We start from the raw sequence: 27,065 nt of genomic DNA on the forward strand, positions 1-27,065 counted from the left end.
TCGCGCGTGGCCTCGGTGTTCATCTCCGTCTCATCAGCCCTAGAGCTGTATATTCCCTGTCTCTCTGTGGGTGGGTGATCCCTAGCAAAGACGCTCAGCTGTAGCTATAAAACTAACTATAAGATATTCAAGAAATTACTCTCGTTGTGATTCCCACTCAAAATCACGATAAATGACACTTAACAATCCTTAACCTAACCTTACCTAACGTAACCTAAGCTATCCCCTAACCTAACGAAGCATAGAAAGGAAAGTTTCGTTTAGTCGGCGCAACCGCTGTGGTCATATGCCGGAGAGAGACAGAAGGGGAAGGAATTATAGGAGAAGGGAAGACCCCAGGAGACGGGACACGACCACCGATTAATACCTGGTACCCATTTACTGCTGGGTGGACAGGGGCGTAGGGTATTGGAAAAGCCGCCCAATTTTTTCCAATCCGCCCGGGAATCGAGCCCGGGCTCTCTCGGTTGTGAGCGGAGTGTGCTAACCACTGCACCACGAAGCCCCCTCTAACGAAGCATAACCTAATTTAACGCAACCTAACCTAACCTACTCACGGCAGCCACTATAAATAAAAATTCCCCAGCACCACTAACGGGCTGGGGTCGCCCAAGAGGCCCCTCAAGGAAGTCTACAGGCGCTATAAGCAGCACATAATAAAAACAACTATCATATCTCTGCCTAACGTCGCCTAACGTAACCTAACCTGCCATGGTCAAGATTAGACGCTACATACCAGCAGAGAGAGATAGGGAATACGCGGGCTGGCAAGGCTCCGCGGCCACCATCTTCATCAGTCTAACCTAACCTAACCTAACCTGTCCCGCTCAAGAGTGGGCACCGCATATATACCAGTAGAGATTGGGTATACGCAGGCTGACTAGACTCCGCGGCCGTTATCATAATCAGCCTAACCTAACCTAACCTAACCTAACCTGTCCTGTTCAAGAGTGGGCGCCGCATGCCAGTAGAGATTGGTATACAGGGGCTGGCGAGGCTCCCCGGCCAGCATCTCAGTCAGCCTAACCTAACCTACCCTATCCTATCCTAACTTAACCTGTCAAAAGTGGGCGCCGCATACAAGTAGGCTGGCTGGCTAGGCTCCACGGCCAGCATCTTGATGAACCTAACCTAACCTAACGTAGCCTACCCTAACCTAACATAATCTAATCTAATTTAACGAAACCTGTCCTGGTGAAGAGTGGGCGCCGCATACCAGTAGAGAGATTGGGTATACGCGCGCTGGCGAGGCTCCGCGGCCAGCATCTTGGTCAGCCTGTGTGGACGAGCCTTCCTTCAACTTCCCTTTCACCCGCGGTTTTTCCTGGCTGGTCTGTCGCGGGCGAGCCTGGCGTCATGCAACTTTCTCCAGCAGGTAACGTAACATGCCCACGCACGCGCGCGGGCGCACACACACAACCACACACACACACACACACACACACACATTCACGCACACGCACACACAAACACACAGACTATTGGTGTGTTTGTGTGTGTGTGTGAGAGAGAGAGAGAGAGAGAGAGAGAGAGAGAGAGAGAGAGAGAGAGAGAGAGAGAGAGAGAGAGAGAGAGAGAGAGAGAGAGAGAGAGAGAGAGAGAGAGAGAGAGAGAGAGAGAGAGAGAGAGAGAGAGAGAATAGGTCAAAGGGAGGCGGAGCAAAGAAAGTCAAACTGGAAACATACAAACAGTAAAATAAATAAATAAATAAGTCGGAGAATAAATGGACACAGCACATCGACCTGATAACACATAATAACAATAATGAGATCGCTGAACACATTGAAAAAACTATTACTAAATGTCGCTGGGGGTGCCGGAGTCAGAAAGTCGGGGCGATATCCGTGTGACCTGCCCCGCGCCCCGCCCCGCCCCGCCTGGCCGCCTACGTTCACCGCCAGGTTAAGAGGTCAGCGGTTAGGCTTGGTCTCCGCCAGCCGCCCCGACACGCCGCCCTCCCCCTTGCTCGGCTCAGATCTACATTCTTGTTTTTTCTGCTCGTGCCGGTCACCCACTCGCTGCTTAAAGGTGGCGCGGGCGACGGAGAATGTTTGTTGTGCTGCCGAACTGGTGGCGGTGGCGGTGGTGGCGGTGAGGTCAAAAGGTAAAGGTAAAGTTGGGGGCATACGGTATATCTGCGCGCGGCGGCGGTGCTCATCTCCGCCCCGCTGGCCCTTTGAGCCTCCGGTGGGAGAGAACCCTTAACCCGACACAGGCCCGGTGCAGCATCCGGGTTATCACGGGTTACCTCCCCTAGGTTTCCCCAGGTATCCATCTATCAACCATCATGAAGGAAAGGATGAACAGCAGAGTGGGGTGCACGCAGACTGCCCATGCAGGCCGGGATTAGAACTTAAGCCCAAAGATTCACAGTTGGGGACGTTAAGCACTGCGCAGCGAAGGCCAAAAGGTTATAGGTAAAGGTAAAGTTGAAGTTTTATGTTATGCTATATCTCCGCATGGCCTCAACGTTTATCTCCGACTCATTGGCCCTTGAGCCTGTGCTGGGAAGAACTTGATTACGCCGGGACACAGGGCAAGAGTGCCATCCGGGTTATCTCAATTTACGTACCTTCCCCAGTCCTCCCTAGGTACCCATTCGTCGACCAGCCCAAAAGGGAGAATGAACCGCTGCGTGAGCTAGGCGCCGACAGCCATGGCCAGGATTCGAACTTTTACCCGCAAATTCGTAGCAACTACCACAACACAGAGGCGCATGGTAATGACAAAAAATCGCTATGATAATAATAATAATAATAATAATAATAATAATAATGATAGCAACAACAATGATAAGAATAATAGTAAAAGGAAAACTAGGGAGCACATGCATAGCTGCGCGAGGCGGCGGTGCACATCTCCGCCCCGTTGAGCCTTTGAGCCCGTGGTGGGAGGGGACCCATTCACTCGACACGGCCAGTGTGACATCCGGGTTACCACAGTTTACCTTCCCCGGGTGTCATCAGGAACCCATTTATCGTCCAGCCCGAGAGGAAGGATGAACAGCTGGGTGGGCTGCACGCCGACTACCCGGGATTCGAACACAGGACCGCAGATTCGTGGTTAGGGACGGTAGCCACTGCACTGCGAAGGCGCTGATAAAAGTATTGATAACGGTTACTATTCCTATTCCTATTATTGTTATCTCTATCACGGACATTCCCATTCACCTGCACCTCCTCGTTCTCCTCCTCTTCCTACTCTATTTTTATTCTCCTCCTCCTCCTCCTTCTCTTCTTCCTCTTCTCCTTCTTCATTCCTTCTTCCTTCTGCTCCTTCCTTCTTCTTCCTTCTTCTTCCTTCTTCCTCCTTCCTTCTTCTCCTCCTCCTCCTCTTCTTCCTATTCCTTTTCCTTCTTCCTTCTTCTTCCTCTTCCTCCTCCTTCTTCATTCTCCTCCTCCTCCTCCTCTTCTTCCTCTTCTTCCTCCGCCAATTCCAACACCCTCCTAGTCTCATCGCCAGCCCCAAACACCTACAATACCCTCCTCGCCCTTCAGAAACCCTTCGCCAGCGGCTGCTCGCAAGTCTCAAGCCTGGCGCCGCCACGCCCCCCTCCCCCAGGCGTCCAGACAAGGCTGTCGTCTGCCGGCCATAACCTTCAGGATGGAACGCCCCGCTGCTATTAGTGTTCCGGGGAGGAGGAGGAGGAGTAATGAGAGAGAGAGAGAGAGAGAGAGAGAGAGAGAGAGAGAGAGAGAGAGAGAGAGAGAGAGAGAGAGAGAGAGAGAGAGAGAGAGAGAGAGAGAGAGAGAGAGAGAGAGAGTGTGTGTGTGTGTGTCTATAAGTGTCTGTATGCTTTTGAATGCAAGAGTGTATGGCTGTCTGATCTTCTACATGTGTGTGTGTGTGTGTGTGTGTGTGTGTGTGTGTGTGTGTGTGTGTGTGTGTGTGTGTGTGTGTGTGTGTGTGTGTGTATTTACCTATTTGTATTTACCTATTTGTATTTACCTATTTGTACTTACCTATTTGTAGTCTACCGGGCTCGAGTTAAGCTCTAATAGTCCCGTCTCCATATCTATATTTATCCAGTGAGTGTCTCTCTCTCTCTCTCTCTCTCTCTCTCTCTCTCTCTCTCTCTCTCTCTCTCTCTCTCTCTGTGTGTGTGTGTGTGTGTGTGTGTGTGTGTGTGTGTGACTCTCTCTCTCTCTCTCTCTCTCTCTCTCTCTCTCTCTCTCTCTCTCTCTCTCTCTCTCTCTCTCTCTCTCTCTCTCTCTCTCTGTGTGTGTGTGTGTGTGTGTGTGTGTGAGACTCTCTCTCTCTCTCTCTCTCTCTCTCTCTCTCTCTCTCTCTCTCTCTCTCTCTCTCTCTCTCTCTCTCTCTCTCTCTCTCTCTCTCTCTCTCTCACCTGAGGGGCACAAACTAAGGGGGAAAACGTCTTCCTCGGCAAAGAGAGACAGGCAGGCAATCCTCGGAGGAGCTAATTCCGCGCACCTCACCTGGTCATTACCTTTCCAACACGCACCGCACGACGCCGCCTTCCACTAATTAACTTTCAGGTGAGGGGTGACGTACACAGACCCTTAAACACGTACTCTCAAACGTCTCGGCGCCTCAGTTCGCCTGTTTGAAAAGCCTCTCGTAGTAGTTGCTGGGATTCTCGCGGACCAACCGGCCTCTTGCAGACTCCTTACGTTCTTATGTTCTTATGATCCTGGTGGTAGTTTAACACGACTTCCGCGCCATGAACAGGAAAATCACTCACGAAAACACGATTAATCTTCCCAGTGGCTGAGAAAACAGTCGTAATGAAAGTCCGATAGGCTTAAGAATATGGACCTTACAGGGGGTGAGAGAGAACGAGGAGGAGGAGGAGCAGGAGGAGGAGGAAGACGAGGAGGAGGAGGAGGAGGGCTAAAATTCTGAAGACGAGTAAGACGAGTGGTGATGATGACAAACAAGGGTGAAATGATTAAGATTACGATGAAAATAGTAATGACAATAATGACACACTCTCGGCCCTGGCACACACTCGCCTCCTGAGAGCAATAATAATGACACACTCTCGGCCCTGGCTCGCGGGGAAGACATACTCGCCTCCTGAGGGCAATAATAATGACACACTCTCGGCCCTGGCTCGCGGGGAAGACATACTCGCCTCCTGAGAGCAATAATAATGACACACTCTCGGCCCTGGCACACACTCGCCTCCTGAGAGCAATAATAATGACACACTCTCGGCCCTGGCTCATGGGAAGACACACTCGCCTCCTGAGAGCAATAATGACACACTCTCGGCCCTGGCTCATGGGAAGACACACTCGCCTCCTGAGAGCAATAATGACACACTCTCGGCCCTGGCTCACACACTCGCCTCCTGAGAGCAATAATGACACACTCTCGGCCCTGGCTCGCGGGGAAGACACACTCGCCTCCTGAGAGCAATAATGACACACTCTCGGCTCTGGCTCGCGGTGAAGACACACTCGCCTCCTGAGAGCAATAATGACACACTCTCGGCCCTGGCTCATGGGGAAGACATACTCGCCTCCTGAGGGCAATAATAATGACACACTCTCGGCCCTGGCACACACTCGCCTCCTGAGAGCAATAATGACACTCTCGGCCCTGGCTCGCGGGGAAGACACACTCGCCTCCTGAGAGCAATAATGACACACTCTCGGCCCTGGCTCGCGGGGAAGACACACTCGCCTCCTGAGGGCAATAATAATGACACACTCTCGGCCCTGGCACACACTCGCCTCCTGAGAGCAATAATGACACACTCTCGGCCCTGGCTCGCGGGGAAGACACACTCGCCTCCTGAGAGCAATAATGACACACTCGGCCCTGGCGGGAAGACACACTCGCCTCCTGAGAGCAATAATGACACACTCTCGGCCCTGGCTCGCGGGGAAGACACACTCGCCTCCTGAGAGCAATAATGACACACTCTCGGCCCTGGCTCGCGGGGAAGACACACTCGCCCCCTGAGGGAAATAATAATGACACACTCTCGGCCCTGGCACACACTCGCCTCCTGAGAGCAATAATGACACACTCGGCCCTGGCTCGCGGGGAAGACACACTCGCCTCCTGAGAACAATAATAATGACACACTCTCGGCCCTGGCTCGCGGGGAAGACATACTCGCCTCCTGAGGGCAATAATAATGACACACTCTCGGCCCTGGCTCGCGGGGAAGACATACTCGCCTCCTGAGAGCAATAATGACCCACGCACGGCCCTGTCACACACTCGCCTCCTGAGAGCAATAATAATGAACCACTCTCGGCCCTGGCTCGCGGGGAAGACACACTCGCCTCCTGAGGGCAATAATGACACACTCTCGGCCCTGGCTCGCGGGGAAGACACACTCGCCCCCTGAGAGCAATAATGACACACTCTCGGCCCTGGCACACACTCGCCTCCTGAGAGCAATAATGACACACTCTCGGCCCTGGCTCGCGGGGAAGACACACTCGCCTCCTGAGAGCAATAATGACACACTCTCGGCCCTGGCTCGCGGGGAAGACACACTCGCCTTCTGAGAGCAATAATGACACACTCTCGGCCCTGGCTCGCGGGGAAGACACACTCGCCTTCTGAGAGCAATAATGACACACTCTCGGCCCTGGCTCGCGGGGAAGACACACTCGCCTCCTGAGAGCAATAATGACACACTCTCGGCCCTGGCACACACTCGCCTCCTGAGAGCAATAATGACACTCTCGGCCCTGGCTCGCGGGGAAGACACACTCGCCTCCTGAGAGCAATAATGACACACTCTCGGCCCTGGCTCGCGGGGAAGACACACTCGCCTCCTGAGGGCAATAATAATGACACACTCTCGGCCCTGGCACACACTCGCCTCCTGAGAGCAATAATGACACACTCGGCCCTGGCTCGCGGGGAAGACACACTCGCCTCCTGAGAGCAATAATGACACTCTCGGCCCTGGCTCGCGGGAAGACACACTCGCCTCCTGAGGGCAATAATGACACACTCTCGGCCCTGGCGGGAAGACACACTCGCCTCCTGAGAGCAATAATGACACACTCGGCCCTGGCTCATGGGAAGACACACTCGCCTCCTGAGAGCAATAATGACACACTCTCGGCCCTGGCTCGCGGGGAAGACACACTCGCCACCTGAGGGAAATAATAATGACACACTCTCGGCCCTGGCACACACTCGCCTCCTGAGAGCAATAATAATGACACACTCTCGGCCCTGGCTCGCGGGGAAGACACACTCGCCTCCTGAGAGCAATAATAATGACACACTCTCGGCCCTGGCTCGCGGGGAAGACACACTCGCCTCCTGAGAGCAATAATGACACACTCTCGGCCCTGGCTCGCGGGGAAGACACACTCGCCCCCTGAGAGCAATAATAATGACACACTCTCGGCCCTGGCACACACTCGCCCCCTGAGAGCAATAATGACACACTCTCGGCCCTGGCTCGCGGGGAAGACACACTCGCCTCCTGAGAGCAATAATAATGACACACTCTCGGCCCTGGCTCGCGGGAAAGACACACTCGCCCCCTGAGAAGCAGCACATGCAAACAAGAGGCTTTCACTCGGGTCACGTCGCTGTCTGCTCACATTAGCGCCGAGAGTAAGCCCCGAAGACGCTGGTTTAGCATTCACCAATTACAGTTAACCTTTCCCTGCACCCATAAGTCATACACACATATATACACCCCTTCTCCAAATTAGTCTATAATTGCTGGATACATAGATTAATAGTCTGCTAGTTGTGGGTCTTACGCTTACTCTCTCTAGCCACCAGTCAGAGGCTAAGTTAGAGAAGGGGCGTGGCTTGCTTGAGGGAGTGGGAGGGGCTTATTTCTGAAGCTAACGTGAATGGAGTATAGTTAACGAAAGGGAGAAAGTTATTATGTACCGAGCCAGCATTCTAAGTGTTTCATATCGGTTTTCTTCGTATCTTTCCGCCGTTACCTGCGATCAATAATGCTTCCCAACGCTTTTATTCAAGGGATATATTCATTTCTTATTCTATTTTACGTTTGCCCTACATCGCCTTGGCTCGTACTGCCCCCCGGACCTCCACTTGATCCTCCTGAGAGTTTCGCTAGAGTCCGGGTTGGCAGGTGAATCGTCAGGACAGTATTTTCTTCACAGCAAGGCATCTCAGTTCGCCTGATTGAAAAGCCTCTCGTAGAAGTTGCTGGGATTCTCATGGACTGTTTCGTGTTCCTGGTGGTAGTTTAACACGACTCCTGCGATCCTGGTGGTAGTTTAACACGACTCCTGCGATCCTGGTGGTAGTTTAACACGACTCCTGCGATCCTGGTGGTAGTTTAACACGACTCCTGCGATCCTGGTGGTAGTTTAACACGACTCCTGCGATCCTGGTGGTAGTTTAACGCGACTTCAGCGATCCTGGTGGTAGTTTAACGCGACTTCAGCGATCCTGGTGGTAGTTTAACACGACTTCAGCGATCCTGGTGGTAGTTTAACACGACTTCAGCGATCTGGTGGTAGTTTAACACGACTTCTGCGATCCTGGTGGTAGTTTAACACGACTTCAGCGATCCTGGTGGTAGTTTAACACGACTTCAGCGATCCTGGTGGTAGTTTAACACGACTTCAGCGATCCTGGTGGTAGTTTAACAAGACTCCTGCGATCCTGGTGGTAGTTTAACACGACTTCAGCGATCCTGGTGGTAGTTTAACACGACTTCAGCGATCCTGGTGGTAGTTTAACACGACTTCAGCGATCCTGGTGGTAGTTTAACACGACTTCAGCGATCTTGGTGGTAGTTTAACACGACTTCAGCGATTCTGGTGGTAGTTTAACACGACTTCAGCGATCCTGGTGGTAGTTTAACACGACTTCAGCGATCCTGGTGGTAGTTTAACCCGACTTCAGCGATCCTGGTGGTAGTTTAACCCGACTTCAGCGATCCTGGTGGTAGTTTAACACGACTTCAGCGATCCTGGTGGTAGTTTAACACGACTTCAGCGATCCTGGTGGTAGTTTAACCCGACTTCAGCGATCCTGGTGGTAGTTTAACACGACTTTAGCGATCCTGGTGGTAGTTTAACCCGACTTCAGCGATCCTGGTGGTAGTTTAACACGACTTTAGCGATCCTGGTGGTAGTTTAACTCGACTCCTGCGATCCTGGTGGTAGTTTAACACGACTTTAGCGATCCTGGTGGTAGTTTAACCCGACTTCAGCGATCCTGGTGGTAGTTTAACACGACTTTAGCGATCCTGGTGGTAGTTTAACCCGACTTCAGCGATCCTGGTGGTAGTTTAACACGACTTTAGCGATCCTGGTGGTAGTTTAACTCGACTCCTGCGATCCTGGTGGTAGTTTAACACGACTTTAGCGATCCTGGTGGTAGTTTAACCCGACTTTAGCGATCCTGGTGGTAGTTTAACACGACGTTTGCGATCCTGGTGGTAATTTAACACGACGTCTGCGATCCTGGCGGTAGTTTAACACGTCTTCAGCGATCCTGGTGGTAGTTTAACACGACTTCATCGCCTTGAACTGGGGATAACCAATCTTAAAAACCAGGTTCGTCTTCTCTATGGCAAAAAAACAAAACAGCAACGAAATAAAACCCCGCTAGACGCTGCTCTGACAAAAGAAAAAGGACGAGCGGCCAGGAGGGAGGTCACTTTCGGGTGGAGAGGTTTCTTGATACTCTTGATATCCTGGGTGGGTTGTCTGCGGCCACTCGACGATGACTGAAATCTTATTGTAGCGGCGGGCGGGACTCGAACACCCACCCCCCCGCCGATCACTCAGTCCCATCCTTGCCAGACTATCGTACTCAGAGCCTCAAATTTACCGGTTTCTGAGCCATAGCTATTGCCAGAAAACACCAATAATTAACCATTTTAACGATAACTATATATGAAGGCAGTTATTGGGGTCGAGGAGGCAGTTTTGGGATCGGAAATCGGCAAACATATATAGGAGGCTGAGTACGACAATCTGGCAACGTTACACAGTCCTAACCTCCCTTAATTAAATTCGCCTTCCATCAATGCGGCGAGAATATAACTAACGGCTGTGGGGAGGCAGGCACATGGCGGAAGGCAATATTCAGTGAGACAACATTGCGTCTTTCATAGCGGTCTTTTTTTGCTCCTCTGCGCTCTTGGCAACAAAAAGTAAGGCCATTGAAAGTTTCTTAAGCGTCGTATTAGTATTTATTAACAGTTATGTGGCTAGTTGGGCTTTGTATTTTCCTTTTTGGGAGGGAGGGAGTTAGAAGTGTCGGATTTTCATAAAGTCGACGCATTAAAAAAAACTCAGATGTAAACAGTGATGTAAAAAGATTAACAAAAGTAACTAAAAATCCTTGAAAAACGGGTTGAAGAGAGCCAAACCAGGAGGAGGAGGAGGAGGAGGAGGGTGGGAAGAGGAGGCGATTTTCATAGTTAAGTCGATGTATTACAAACTCAGACGTAAACAGTGATACAAAAGGTCAACAAAACCAACTAACCACGCCTCGAAAAACGAGCCAAAAACAGACAAACCAGGAGGGGATTTTCATAGAGCTAAATCGACATTATCATAAACTCCGTCGAAAACATTATACAAAAAATCAACAAAACCAATTTAACACGCCTCGAAAAACGGACCAAAAAGAGACAAACCAGGAGGAAAGAGGAGGAAGAGGAGGAGATTTTCAAAGAGCTAAATCGACATTATCATAAACTCCGTCGAAAACATTATACAAAAAATCAACAAAACCAATTTAACACGCCTCGAAAAACGGACCAAAGACAGACAAACCAGGAGGAGAAGGACGAGGAAGAGATTTTCATAGAGCTAAATCGACATTATCATAAACTCCGTCGAAAACATTATACAAAAAATCAACAAAAACAATCTAACACGCCTCGAAAAACGGGCTAAAAGGACACAAATCAGCTACAGTAATGTTTAAAAGGCTATCACGGCGTTTAAAAAGAAATCAGGTTTAGTGTTGTGAGTCTGCGGGGCCCGGAAAGAAAGGCAGGGAGGAGGCGGCGGCACGGAGCGGGGTACGGACGAGCTCGGGCGGGTCGGGGCGGGGCAGCGGTGGGGTCTCGGGTTCATCAAGAGCGAGAGTGACCACACGACTCTCACTTTCGAGGGTTAATGCACCGCCGAGCCGCTCTCCCGTGTCTTGATTTTTCCATCCTCTCTCGTCCCTTGTCTCTCATTTCTTGTTGTTTTCCGTTCTAGATTATTCACTCTCCTCATTCTCAAGTTTCTTTCGGCGGCTGTGATTTGAGTTCTCCGTCCCGTCTCGTCTTATCTTTTCTTCTCATTCCCAAATTTCGTTCTGCTTCTTATCCTTTCACTCTCTCTCCCTCTCTCCTTCTCCTTTGTTTCTCTTGTTCTCTCTTCTTCCTCGTTTATACATTTCACTTCTCTTATTCTCTACTTTTATCTTTTGCTTTCTTTCTTCAATTCCGTCCCCTCTTTCTTTCATTATCCGTTGTTTTATGTTTTCCTGGTCTTTCCCTCTTTTTGCTTCATAGCTGTTAGGCGTTAATGATCCTCGGTGCAACTTATACCTTGTTCTCCCTGCAAACTAGAAGTGGCTCTTGTCAGTAGTCAGACACTTCCGCCTCTCAGATCAACTTTTTCAAAAGGCCAGAAAGGAGATCAGTCGGGTTCGCATGAGAGTTTTTTAGGTTCAGGGTACAGAAGAAGGGTCAAACTACCACCAGGGTCATAAAACTACCCCTGGAAATGCCCACAACTACGAAAGTCTTGTCAATTATGTGTGCTGGGGCTGCGAAAATACTGAAGAATATGACTCTCTCTGTCCCTTGCGCAGTTCATAATACAGAAGAAGGGTCATTCTACCACCAGGGTCATAAAACTACCCCTGGAATGCCAACAAGTCCTATGAAAGCCTTATCAAATGAGTGTGCTGGGGCTGCGAAATGCTTAAGAATATGACACTCTGTTCCTTACGCTCCTCTTCCTCCTCCTCCTCCTCCAGACGCATCATTATTCATGGACGGTGTGCGGTATTCAAGGAGCAAGCGAGCCAAGACGCAGCCGGGCACCCTTTCACTCCGTCTTCTGCCTCATTAGTGGACTCTTATCGGATGAACGGGTGACGGATGCCTGATGGGCCGCCCTTCCCGCTCACAAAAAAGCGGAAGACTAACTCGCCACACATTGGCCCACAAAAAAAAGAAGCTAAAGAGAAGAAAAAAAGGTACAAAAAGAGGAAGACCTGTCACTCGCCGCTACTCCATCTTCGTCTGGGTGTGGTTAATGTTATCTACGGTGACGCTGAATGGAAATGACGAGGGTTGGGATTGTTCTACATGTTATGGTCTCTCTCCCTCTCTCCCTCTCCCTCTCCCTCTCTCTCTCTCTCTCTCTCTCTCCCCTGCGTCACATCTGGGCGGCTTTACACATCACTTATTAACGAGTCTGGTTCTTCTTGGGTGACACGCTGGACTGCTCGGGTGACTTTCTCTCGTACATAAGAGTAAGACCATGCCGCCGATGCTGTGTTTATAAGGAGCCATGCACGCGAAAGTATATTCCTCCAGATTCTTTACTTTTTTACCTAATTCTGTCTCTGTTTACTTCTGCATTTGGGGATTTCTATTGCCCTATAAGGTACTGCGGTAGGTATTGTCAAACGCTTCCACCCCTCACATCAACTACTTCCAAAGCCCGAAAAGATCAGTCGGGTTCTAATGAGTGTTTTATTTAGGTTCAGGGTACAGAAGAAGGGTCAAACTACCAGAAGGATATTGGTATTGTCAAACGCTTCCAGCTCTCACATCAATATTTCCAAAGCCGAAAAAGAGATCAGTCGGGTTCTAATGAGTGTTTTTTTTAGGTTCAGGGTACAGAAGAAGGGTCAAACTACCAGAGGACCGTAAAACTATCCGTGGAAATGCCCCAAACTCCTACGAAAGTCTAGTCAAGTATGTGTGTGTGTGTGTGGGCGACGAAATGTTTAAGACTCTGAGCCTCTGTCCCTCCATTAATACAATCTTCTACATTAGCTCGTCACCTTTCTACTTCTTTCTCTACATTAGCTCGTCATCTTTCTACTTCTTTCTCTACATTAGCTGGTCATCTTTCTACTTCTTTCACATTGCTTTCACTTCATTTTCTCCTCCTCGGCATTATTCAGTATATTGTTTCAGTTTATTATTACCAGAGCATATTATTCCTGAGAGTGAATGTGTGCCGTCCATGCGAGTGTTTATACGAGCCATGCACACGCGAATATATTCCTGAGAGTGAATGTGTGCCGTCCCTGCGAGTGTTTATACGAGCCATGCACACGCGAATATATTCCTGAGAGTGAATGTGTGCCGTCCATGCGAGTGTTTATACGAGCCATGCACACGCGAATATATTCCTGAGAGTGAATGTGTGCCGTCCATGCGAGTGTTTATACGAGCCATGCACACGCGAATATACTCCTGAGAGTGAATGTGTGTCGTTCCTGCGAGTGTTTATACGAGTCATGCGCACACGAGTGTTTCCCCAGGAGCGAATAAGTATTACGTGTTGGGTTTACTGTGTTACATGTTGATAGTCGCCCCCCCTCTCTCTCTCTCTCTCTCTCTCTCTCTCTCTCTCTCTCTCTCTCTCTCTCTCTCTCTCTCTCTCTCGCCATCCTCATAAAATTATCGCCACGGATATTCAGGATAATGAAATGCCTTGTTACCGATGTCGCAGCTCCTGTTATTATTATTATTATTATTATTATTATTATTATTATTATTATTATTATTATTATTATTATCATTATTATTATAACTTATAATTAGTAATATAATAAACTATTGTTCATTAGCTATTACTATTATAATTATCACCATTATTATGATAAGCAACACACAGAATCATCATTATCATTGGTTTTATTGTATTTTTCTATTCCTATTATTGTAAAAATAACAATGGCAATGATGATTTGATAATAATAATAATAATAATAATAATAATAATAATAATAATAATAATAATAGGTTTATCATCGTAATCATCACCATTCCTTTCATTATAAACATACCATTTACTTGATACTGAAAAATGTATAAACACATACTTTTAACATAACCTCCGCGGCACAGTGATAAGCGTGCCTAACTAGGAATCCGCGGGCCCGGGTTCGAATCCCGGCCCGGGCAGTTGGCGTGCAGCTCACCCAATTGTTCATCTCTTTCGGACTGGTCGATAATTGGGTACCCGGGGAAGGTAAACTGTGGTAACCGGGATGTCACACTGGCCCTGAGTCCTGGCTTCCTCCCACCACGGGGTCAAGGGACAATGCGACAGAAATGAGCTTTACGTTTAACCGTTATTAAGGAAGCGTTAACTGGTACGCTTTAGAAATTGTCGCTGCTTAAGATTCCTTTACGGCAAAAAAAGATTAACATGAATCAATATAAAAAAGGTAACTAGGCATAGTCTTGAGCATTGCAGCCCTCACACATCATCCTTCGTGGCGGTATTCTTAAAAAAAAAAATCCTATTACAGCTACGATTTAGTTTACACATTACCCTTAGTCCATTTTCGACCCTATTGAGTACTAAAAGCTGTGTAGTAGTAGTAGTAGTAGTAGTAGTAGTAGTAACAGCAGCAGTAGACATTTTGAGCACCAGTTGATTTTAGGTATTGGGGAAGCTTACGAGTTATTTTTTCATTATTTTTGCTTTACTTTTAATTTTAGTCTCAAACATACACACGCACCATTCCTTCGACCAAACATACTTACGTTGCCCGCAGTGTTAGTCTGGGGCCGATCACAAAGCTGTATTAGAAGGGAAAAGGACATGGGGGAGGAGGAGAGCGAGGAGGAGGAGGAGGAGGAGGAGGAGAAGAAGAAGGAGGAGGAGGAGGAGAGCGAGAAGTAGGAGGAGAGCGAGGAGGAGGAGGAGGAGGAGGAGGAAAGGAGGAGGAGGAGGAGGAGGAGAGCGAGGAGGAGGAGGAGGAGGAGGAGGAGGGGGAGGAGGAGGAGGAAAGGAGGAGGAGGAGGAGAGCGAGGAGGAGGAGGAGGAGAAGAAGGAGGAGGAGGAGGAGAGCGAGAAGTAGGAGGAGAGCGAGGATGATGATGAGGAGGAGGAGGAAAGGAGGAGGAGGAGGGGGAGGAGGAGGAGGAAAGGAGGAGGAGGAGGAGGAGAGCGAGGAGGAGGAGGAGGAAAAGAGGAGGAGGAGGGGGAGGAGTAGGAGGAGGAAAAGAGGAGGGAGAGGAGGTCGAGGAGAAGAAGGTGTTTAATTAAGGACAATCAAGTTACACGTTTCGCCCCTTACCCCCCTTACCCCCCCCTACACCTCATTCCGCTCCCATACACCTCCCTTTACACCCCTACACTCCCTTCCATCCCCCACACCCCGTCACAACTATCTCTCAAAACTGCCGAGGGAGCGAGCAGACTGATTCATCCCACCACTCGGGTCTCTGATGGGTCTCGGCACGTCCCGGAACTCTTCCTTTCGAACCTAAGAGAGCGGTGCGGAGCGTCTATATATTTCCCTCTCAGCGCCCTTGACTATTATCATTTATCCGCATCATAACACGGGAAGCCAATCATCACTGTCTCCCGCTCTCTCTTTACTATGCGCGATCTCTATTCTTATGCTCCACAGTAACTTAACCATGATCAAATATGCCGCGGGACTGACCACTATAGTCGGGTTTTCGTGGTATTTCTCTGGTATATATACTTTTTCCCCTTCCTACAGTGACGCCTTAATCTTACTATGGTCATTGTAGTGTTTAGTCTTTACTTTTCGCGTTCTCTGTCTTTCTTACGGTCTATAGTAACGTAACCATAACAAGGCTTACCGCGGTACTGACCACTATAGTCGGCTGTTTGTGGTATTTCTCTGATATATATACTTTTTACCCCTTCCTACAGTAACGCCTTAATCTTGGTATGGTCATTGTAGTGTTTAGTCTTTACTTTTCGCGTTCTCTGTCTTCCTCACGCTCCATAGTAACTTAACCATAACAAGATTTGCCGGGTTGCTGACCACTATAGTCGGCTTTTTGTGGTATTTCTCTGATATATATATACTTTTTCCCCTTCCTACAGTAACGCCTTAATCCTAGCATGCCCACTGTAGTCTTTGTCTGTGAGGTGATCTTGCCGATAGCCAACACCTCGCTGCATCAGTTGTCCTCCAAAGACTGACGAGCCATGCAATGAAGCAACACACACACACACACACACACACACACACACACACACACACACACACACACACGTATTCAAACGATGGGTATTTTCACACAATTCAAATTACATAAGGTACGAAAATATCATGTAACCTATACTGTATATTTTCCCCTAATATGCATTCCTTCTGTTGGTTTGGCGATATCAAAAGTGAAATACGTGGTTGTTATGAGCAGCGAATTAGTGGGATGTTTTGTTTGTTTGTGAATTACCCTTGAGCTGTTTACCGTAAAAAAAAATATCCTCATGCGGTTATTTAGTTGGCTAAGTTAAACATAATCACACTTGGATCTTAATAGTTTCATAGCTGAGATGTCGCACATGCATATAGAACCAAAGCATGAATTTAGTGTCGGATAAATTATCTTTAAAACGTGGAACTTTCTTCGAGTCCACTACTGGCCAAAATTTCGGCGTCATAGCTTTTCTTTGTTTTTAAATTTCGTCACTTTGCAGCGTCGTCATTCCCATTTCCAGTTCGGTAATGAAGGTTGTTATTAATATATATGAGGAGGGTGGGGCGCTGACGCACTGACTGACGAACGTGCGCTGTGTCCTGACGCGCCTCGGACACTCTCAGCAATACTTAATTAGGGAAGTAAACACAAGCCAAGAAGTGCATTTCCGGAAGCGAAACGCAACCCAGCCATGGCCCAGGTAAGGAACACCACCAGGTAACCCCTTAACAATCCATCACCTTCATCCTTCAAAACAATCCATCACCTTCATACTACAAAACAATCAATCACCTTCATACTACAAAACAATCCATCACCTTCATCCTACAAAACAATCCATCACCTTCATCCTACAAAACAATCCATCACCTTCATCCTACAAAACAATCCATCACCTTCATCCTACAAAACAATCCATCACCTTCATACTACAAAACAATCCATCACCTTCATACTACAAAACAATCCATCACCTTCATACTACAAAACAATCCATCACCTTCATCCTACAAAACAATCCATCACCTTCATCCTTCAAAACAATCCATCACCTTCATCCTTCAAAACAATCCATCACCTTCATCCTACAAAACAATCCATCACCTTCATCCTACAAAACAATCCATCACCTTCATACTACAAAACAATCCATCACCTTCATCCTTCAAAACAATCCATCACCTTCATACTTCAAAACAATCCATCACCTTCATACTACAAAACAATCCATCACCTTCATACTACAAAACAATCCATCACCTTCATACTACAAAACAATCCATCACCTCCATCCTACAAAACAATCCATCACCTTCATACTACAAAACAATCCATCACCTTCATACTACAAAACAATCCATCACCTTCATACTACAAAACAATCCATCACCTTCATACTACAAAACAATCCATCACCTTCATACTACAAAACAATCCATCACCTTCATACTACAAAACAATCCATCACCTTCGTACTACAAAACAATCCATCACCTTCATACTACAAAACAATCCATCACCTTCATCCTTCAAAACAATCCATCACCTTCATACTACAAAACAATCCATCACCTTCATACTACAAAACAATCCATCACCTTCATACTACAAAACAATCCATCACCTTCATACTACAAAACAATCCATCACCTTCATCCTTCAAAACAATCAATCACCTTCATACTACAAAACAATCCATTAACTCCACCCTACAAAACAATCTATCACCTCCACCTTACAAAACAATCCATTAACTCCACTCTACAAAACAATCCATCACCTCCACCCTACAAAACAATCCATTAACTCCACCCTACAAAACAATCCATTAACTCCACCCTACAAAACAATCCATCACCTCCACCCTACAAAACAATCCATCACCTCCACCCTACAAAACAATCCATCACCTCCATCCTACAAAACAATCCATTAACTCCACCTTACAAAACAATCCATTAACTCCACCTTACAAAACAATCCATGGTAATACTTTCTAAGAAGTCCACCTCCCCCTCCGCCACTCCAGCCTCCCCTACCCCCCAAGACAAGCCTGGGGAACTGTGGGGAACCAGGGTTTGGGTGGGAAGCCAAAATCATTGAAAAATGGGCTTCCCAAATTCCCCTAGAAAAATCCCTAAATTAAGGAAAATTCCCTACATGTGGGGGGTTCCAGGGAGGGGTGCAGCCCCCCTTGGTTAGGAGGGGGGCGAGGGGGGCTGTTAAGTTATAAAGTTAGGACTTTCCTTACTTTCGAAACTAGGGAATTTTCCTTCATTTAGGGATTTTTCTAGAGAAATTTTGGAAGCCCATTTTTCAGTGATTTTTGCTTCCCCCCCAAACCCCGGTTCCCCACAGTTCCCCAGGCTTGTCTTGGGGAGTAGGGGGGGGCTGGAGTGGCGGAGGGGGAGGCGGACTTCTTAGAAAGTATTACCAACAAGAACAATCCGTCACCTTCATACTGCAAAACAATCATGTACATTTCGAATCCGCCTCCTATTTATTCCAATTCAACACAGCACGAGTCTTATCCATTGAATCCAGCCTTCAGATGTGGAATTCTGGGAAGCGAAACCCAAAGCAGCTATTGACCAAGTAAGGAAAGTCATCAGGTTATCCCTCATCCATTACCTTCCCACATAACAATAACGTACCATCCGAGATCCGCCTTCACCACGCACCGTCTCTGCCACAAAACGAGCGTCATATTTATCGTAATTCAACACACCAACAGTCTTACACCTTTTGACAATCCATTACTTTCATCCTATAATACAGTCACGTACGTATGAGATGTGCCTTCACCACGCACCCTCTCTGCCACAAAACGAGCGTCATATTTAGCATAATTCAACACAGCTTCAGTCTTACCCGTTGTGTCGTCGCCTGCAGTCCGCCTCGGGGCTCAGCTGACACACACCGACAGGTCCGATAAGTCCGCGTGGCACGGCTCACACACGCACACGAGACACTGAAGCACCTCCGCGCGTGGCACTCTGCCCTCCACCCGATGACCCGCGCGGCAACACACTGAGCCAACCACCTGCGTCCTCCCGCGCTGACTGTGACGTCACACCCTTGGCAACGAGCTCGCAACCATCCTCATTTAAAAGGCAAGGCCCCAAAATACGGGCCCATGGATGCGTTTAAGCACATGTTAGAGCTAAGTGAAGGATGAGGAAGAATGAATTTCATTGGTAGAACGAGGAGGTGGTGGTGGTAGGGGCTGCGGTGACCCTCGTATTGGTGTCTGTGAACTTGTGCGTCTGGCAGCGCGCGGCGCGGGTGCCCCTCTCTCTCTCTCTCTCTCTCGCACGTGCTGCTCGTCATGGCAATAACAGGAAGAGGCGACGCGTCACGGCAGCCTGGAGGGTGATCTGCTGGCCTTGTGTGTCCCTGAGAGAGAGAGAGAGAGAGAGAGAGAGAGAGAGAGAGAGAGAGAGAGAGAGAGAGAGAGAGAGAGAGAGAGTTTATTGGATATAAAGCTTAAGAAATTATATACATTATATACATATTGTAATTAGGCACGGTCCAGGAAGCCGATGGTTTAAATAGGACCTAAAAACTATTTATATATAATACACATAACGACTGCGTTGGGCCACACAAGTTGTATAACATCTTGTTTACTAAACAAAAAAATAATTAAGCACATATTGACATTTACGAATACACAGGCATACCAATACACTACATTTGTTATGTACAATGTCCACAGTGTACTGATGGCATGCTGTTTGGACACCAAGAAATCCCAAGGAATTCAAAGTCACACACACAAACAAACAAACAAACAAACAAACAAACACTGATGACATTTTAAATTTGCGCTGAAAATGGACATAATTATATATACTTGTCATACAGCGTCTTTATTAATTTAAATTCAATTAAATTTATTTATGTTATGACAGTCTAAAAACTCTTCTGATAAATTATTCCTCTTGACATGACACCCGTTGGGCGCGCGTTGCTCTGCAACGGCGCACTTAAAGTCTTCCTGTGGGGTTGTTGTGGGTTATCATGGAGAAGCCAGGCTCAACAGTTCAGGCATTTAAGTTGGTGTACAAACAAGCTGCTTTGTAAATACAGAATGTCTGGAACTTTAAGTAATTCTAGATCACTGAAAATATCACTGCTGTGGTCGCAGCGTTTCTTAAAAGACATTATCCGTAACGATTTTTGTTTGAGTGATAAAGAGGCTGTCGATGTAAGTTTTATATGCTCTTCCCCGTATAGCAGAGAGAGAGAGAGAGAGAGAGAGAGAGAGAGAGAGAGAGAGAGAGAGAGAGATACTCGTAATACTCCCTTTCTTTCCATCGGTGATCTACGTGAAGGCACCAGATCCAACCCCCTCCACCACCTGCCTGAGATTACGCTGTACTCCACCGCTCCTGGGCGGAGGAGAACGGTGAAGCGACAGAGTCCAGCCCGGGCCCTTATCCTCATAAACGTTTGAGCCTTAGTAGGTACATCGATTTGCGCTGTGAACGGAAGAAAACACACACGAAAAATCGGTTAATCTTATCAGTAGCCTTTGAAAATAGTCGTAGTGAGAGCCGCGAGCGTTTGAGAATATTTGCTCAGACGTTTCCGCCTCTCATATCAACTATTTCCAAAGGCCAAACAGGAAATCAATCGAGGTCTCATGAGTGTTTCTTCACGTTCATGGTACACAAGAATGGTCAAATTACCACCAGAGTCATTACATTTTACCCATGATAATACCCGAAACTCCTACGAAAGCCTTGTCAAATATGTGTGCTAGGAAGCCGGAATGTTTTAGAATATGGCCCCAGACTCCTGACGAACTGCACGGCGGCTGTTTGAACCCCCACCGGCATGCTACAAAACACACACACACACACACACACACACACACACACACACACACACACACACACGAACACATACACACTCCAGTTAGTTAAGGCCACCAAGCTTTTGGAGTCACCACAGAGACAACGGTTCACTCATACATATTTTTTGACCCGGTTTGAAAATGAACATTACCTTCTTACTACTCATGTACAACCCTCCTTACGGTACTACGGGCTGTTTGTCTCCGTTGTCTGTTTTCATTAATAAAAAGGGGGCCAGTTCAAGGGGAAAACAAAAGTAAACAAAATAGGCCACAGAAAACAACAAAAAAGCGAGCTAAAAACAACAGAAGAGCCCGTATTTCTAACCTTCCCTAAGAAGCAGCCACTCAGTAGGTATGATCCATGTACTGGGTCGCAGCACGCACTTGAAATCCTGACCCGGTGATTGGCCTTATGGGTCCTACACTAACACTAACACTAACACTAGGATCACTGTTTTGGGGTTGTGGGTTAAAGTTCAAGATCGAATGCCCTTCCTTGCGTTACACGGCGGCACTGGGGCTCGTACCGCCTCCATGGTTCGATGATCTATGTCACTACACTTCTTTGTATTTAGAGCTTTAACCTGTGCTCATAGGATCGGTTTTGGGGTTGTGGCTAGAGGTTAAGATCGAATGCCCTTCCAAACGTTACACGGCAGCTCTGGGATTCGAACCGCCTCTCCCTCAATGGGTCTTCACAGTCTTCACTATATACACACTTTTTTGGCCTGAGAACTTTAACCTGTGCTCATAGGATCGGTTTCGGGGTTGTGGCTAGAGGTTAAGATTGAATGCCCCTCCAAAATTTTTATTTTTTATTCTTTTTCTTCTTATTTTCATTTTATCCTCCTTCCTCTTCTTCTTCTTCTTCTTCTTCGTATAATTATCATTGTTATTATTATTTTTCTTAGTATCATTATTACCATCATTACATTTTTTTTCTTTCAACCATATTCTTTCACACACACACACACACACACACACACACACACACACACACACACACACACACACACACACACACACACACACACACACACAATCTCTACGGAGGTCAAACACAAATTTTCCGCCACACGCCTCACGCACTTGACACAAACAGGACTTACTTAGATTTACAAAGAGATTCAAACCTCACAAATCCGACTTCAGATCACAGTAAAGAAGGCTGTTGCTCCCGAGGCTCAAAAAAAAAAAAAAAAAAAAAAAAAAAAAAATTGCAAAAAGGTTAAAATAGAAACCTGCTACATTTATTTTTTGTACTGTAGAGGAAACAGGGTCAGGGCGTAGCGGAAACAGCCTCAGTAGCAGAAACAGGGTCAGTACAGGAAACAGTGTCAGTAGAGGAAACAGTGTCAGTAGAGGAAACAGTGTCAGTAGAGGAAACAGTGTCAGTAAAGGAAACAGCTTCAGTAGAGGAAACACCGTCAGTAGAAGAAACAGCGTCATTAGAAGAAACAGCGTCAGTAGAGGAAACAGCTTCAGTAGAGGAAACAGCGTCAGTAGAGGAAACAGCGTCAGTAGAGGAAACAGCGTCAGTAGAGGAAACAGCGTCAGTAGAGGAAACAGCGTCAGTAGAGGAAACAGTGTCAGTAGAAGAAACAGCGTCAGTAGAAGAAACAGCGTCAGTAGAGGAAACAGCGTCAGTAGAAGAAACAGCGTCAGTAGAAGAAACAGCGTCAGTAGAGGAAACAGCTTCAGTAGAAGAAACAGCGTCAGTAAAAGAAACAGCGTCAGTAGAGGAAACAGCTTCAGTAGAGGAAACAGCGTGAGTAGAGGAAACAGCTTCAGTAGAAGAAACAGCGTCAGTAAAAGAAACAGCGTCAGTAGAGGAAACAGCTTCAGTAGAGGAAACAGCGTCAGTAGAGGAAACAGCTTCAGTAGAAGAAACAGCGTCAGTAGAAGAAACAGCGTCAGTAGAGGAAACAGCGTCAGTAGAGGAAACAGCGTCAGTAGAAGAAACAGCGTCAGTAGAGGAAACAGCGTCAGTAGAGGAAACAGCGTCAGTAGAGGAAACAGCGTCAGTAGAGGAAACAGCGTCAGTAGAGGAAACAGCGTCAGTAGAGGAAACAGCGTCAGTAGAGGAAACAGCGTCAGTAGAAGAAACAGCGTCAGCAGAAGAAACAGCTTCAGTAGAGGAAACAGCGTCAGTAGAAGAAACAGCATCAGTAGAAGAAACAGCGTCAGTAGAGGAAACAGCTTCAGTAGAGGAAACAGCGTCAGTAGAAGAAACAGCGTCAGTAGAGGAAACAGCGTCAGTAGAGGAAACAGCGTCAGTAGAGGAAACAGCGTCAGTAGAGGAAACAGTGTCAGTAGAGGAAACAGTGTCAGTAGAGGAAACAGTGTCAGTAGAGGAAACAGTGTCAGTAGAGGAAACAGCGTCAGTAGAGGAAACAGTGTCAGTAGAGGAAACAGTGTCAGTAGAGGAAACAGCGTCAGTAACGGAAACAGCGTCAGTAGAGGAAACAGCGTCAGTAAAGGAAACAACGTCAGTAGAGGAAAAAGCGTCAGTAGAGGAACCTGTCAGTAGAGGAAACAGCGTCAGTAGAGGAAACAGCGTCAGTAGAGGAAACAGCGTCAGTAGAGGAAACAGCGTCAGTAGAGGAAACAGCGTCAGTAGAGGAAACAGCGTCAGTAGAGGAAACAGTGTCGGTAGAGGAAACAGTGTCAGTAGAGGAAACAGTGTCAGTAGAGGAAACAGCGTCAGTAGAGGAAACAACGTCAGTAAAGGAAACAGCGTCAGTAGAAGAAACAGCGTCAATAACGGAAACAGCGTCAGTAGAGGAACCTGTCAGTAGAGGAAACAGTGTCAGTAACGGAAACAGCGTCAGTAACGGAAACAGTGTCAGTAACGAAAACAGCGTCAGTAGAGGAAACAGCGTCAGTAACGGAAACAGCGTCAGTAGAGGAAACAGCGTCAGTAGAGGAAATAGCGTCAGTAGAGGAAACAGTGTCAGTAAAGGGAACAGCGTCAGTAGAGGAAACAGCGTCAGCAGAGGAAACAGCGTCAGCAGAGGAAACAGCGTCAGCAGAGGAAACAGCGCCAGGGCAACATCAATATACAGTATCAGGGCAACTCTCCACCCGAAATTGCTCTCTCTTCTCGTTTCTCGTTCTCTTTCCTTTAGTTTTGAGGAACGGCTAGCGGGCTTTTTTCTATTGTTGCTGTTTATGTTTTTTGACCTCGAGCTGCCTCCCTTGCTGTAAAAAGCTCAGCATTGCCTCTGTAAAACCAAATAGAATAGAACGGGGAGAAGAGAGGTCAGTTACGTGAGGAGAGGTGTCTTGATACTCCCCTAGTGAAAGAGTTCAAGTAAGAGTTATCCATTGTATGTTTTATTTCATTAACAGTGTCGCGCCATCAATATTTTTACTCCCCCTGGCCTCGTTGATTCCTCGCGCACTCCCTCATGCACTGGATGAGGCCCAACCCTCCTGCCATCGACGGGACGGAACTGAATGATCCTGCCGACTGATAAAAATCCTGAGGACTTATTTTTCTTTTTATTCCTCTGTTCCTCCCTCTCCTTTTTCTTCTCCTTGATCTTCCTCTTCAACAGCATCATCATCGTCATCATTTTTTTTCCTCTTATTTTCTTTTTTCTTTCTTCTTCTTCCTCTTTTTTTTCTTCTTCTTCTCAATTATTATTATTATTATTATTAATATTATTATTATTATTATTATTATTATTATTATTATTATTATTATGATAATATTAAAATTACAACTACTACTACTATTACTACTACTACTACTACTACTATTACTACTATCATTACTACTACTACTACTACTACTACTACTACTACTACTACTGTTGCTACTTCTACTACTATTGCTGTTCCTCCTCCTACTACTACTACGGGCCTCCATCTATTAGAGTTGCGTTGTGAGCGGTATATTCTCTCATATCTTTTCACAAAGCAATTCATTGGCCCCACCCCGCCAATGACTGTGGCCGACAACCGTCTTTATTTAATATTACAAACTTTACTAAACATATTATTCTTAAGTTAACAGAGCTTGTGGATGATACGACTATCAACCATCTCGTCTCAAAGTCCAGGTCGGCAATGCGGGTGGTTTTGGGTGCAGGTGAACTGGTTCCTCTCAAGCAGACCAATGCTGACCTCAGGAGGGAGAAGGACAGCCTGTATCTCATCCAGGCGACCACACTGCTTCTTGGCTGCTGTTTCATATCCGCCAGTGTTTCGGCGAGTCTTGCGTAGAAGCTCTGCGCCCTTGGTCCCATCCCTCCTGCCGTCGTGAATACTACCGGGGTGAAGGAGCCTTGGTCCACATTCTGTATTCTTTCTTTATATGCTCTGTTCTTCTCTTGTTCGTTTCTTCTGTGGGCTGCATCAAGGGTCAGGTCTCTGTGGCAATGGGCCATGGGATCAGAGATCCTTATGTCAAAATATCCCCTTTGTCCACGAGTCCAAAACTCTCTGGCGCTAACATCCACTCGTGCTTCGTTCGAAACAATAGCGGTGCGTCTGGCGAGGTGTTCGCCTTGCAGAGGAGGCAGCATCGGTTCCACAGTCACGTCGTGGCAGACTTCTTTCAGCATCTGAGCTGTTACGTCTCTTCCTTCATCATGTCTCATGCAGACGAAACCTCCTCTCTTGCATGTCATGGCATGATTTTGGTTGAGGGATGAGCCACAGTTACACATGTTTATGAGCCCATCCACTGGCCAGCCATACCTGAGGGCAAGGGAATCAGTGAATTCTTTTTTGTTTAAGTTGAAGCCTTTTGGCCTGATAGGAGGTGTGGTTAGCCAGTTTGAAACGCCCACTTCCTGTGCAATATCTGTGATCCTCCTTGTGTCTTCTGGGAGCTCTCTCATTAGGTCACTCAGAGTGTCTCTCTGTTTTTCTTCTCTGTTTATGGAGATTTCATCCTACTACTGCTGTTACTACTTGTAGTAGTCTACTACTAGTACTGCTACTACTACTACTACTACTACTACTACTACTACTACTACTACTACTACTACTGTTGCTACTACTACTACTACTACTACTACTACTGTTGCCACTACTACTACTACTACTACTACTATACTACTACTACTGCTACTACTGTTGCTACTACTACTACAACTACTACTACTACTACTACTACTACTACTATTACTTCTACTACTGTTGCTACTACTACTACTACTACTACTACTACTACTACTACTGCTACTACTACTTCAACTTTTACTACTACTACTGTTGCTACTTCTACTACTACTACTACTACTACTACTACTACTACTACTACTACTACTACTACTACTACTACTACTACTACTACTGTTGTTACTACTACTACTACTACTACTACTACTACTACTACTACTACTACTACTACTACTACTACTACTACTACTTTTACTACTACTACTACTACTTCTACACACAACATAAATGATACCTCCACCCATGTTTATTTTCCCGACACATAATCATGGAGGGCTCCATAGCTTGGAGGTCATTAGCCCTAACTCTGTTCGCTAATGACTGTGGCATCCAACCATATCACTAATACTACCTGACACTAAATCACCTATCATCTATTACGTCTAGATCCCCCTTTCCTTCCCTACTCAAGTCACTCCCGACCCACCCTAATGTCACTCTCCACCACTGTGGCTTCATAGTCCATATTGGAGATGTTGGTGGCTTTTGGGCCAGAGTGTCTGGTGCCCCTGAGACATAGGATGGCTGACCTGAGCAGGGAGAACGAGAGGCGACACCTCATCCAGGCGACAACGTGACTCCTTGGCTGATGCTTCTTTTCTGAGATTAGTTCCGCGAGGCGTGCGTAGAAGCATTGGGCCCTGGGACCCATCCCGCCGGATGTGGTGAAGACGAGGGGGGTGAAGCTGCCCTGAACCACATGTTGGATTCTTTCACCGTATGCCCATGTCTTCTCCTGCTCGTTCCTGTGGTGGGCGGCTTGCAGTGGCAGTTCACGGTGACAGGCAGCCATCGGGTCGAATATGCGGATGTCCATGAACGCCCGCTGTCCGCGCACCCAGAATCCGCGGGCACTTACATCAACCCGTGCCTCCTGTGAGGTACTGGCCGTCCTGTACC

At 47.1% G+C, this 27,065-nt stretch overlaps 1 long non-coding RNA gene across 1 annotated transcript; it reads right to left on the bottom strand.

The window, feature by feature from the left end:
* Positions 1-16,903: 16,903 nt before the first annotated feature.
* Positions 16,904-17,581, bottom strand: LOC126998257 (uncharacterized). The gene is made up of 3 exons (XR_007752763.1): positions 17,317-17,581; positions 17,187-17,264; positions 16,904-17,134 (listed from the first exon to the last, which is right to left on the bottom strand). It is a non-coding gene; the product is annotated as an uncharacterized LOC126998257 (long non-coding RNA).
* Between the last annotated feature and the right edge of the window lie 9,484 nt (positions 17,582-27,065).

This window comes from Eriocheir sinensis, chromosome 13 (assembly GCF_024679095.1).
Source record: "Eriocheir sinensis breed Jianghai 21 chromosome 13, ASM2467909v1, whole genome shotgun sequence".
NCBI lineage: Eukaryota > Metazoa > Arthropoda > Malacostraca > Decapoda > Varunidae > Eriocheir > Eriocheir sinensis.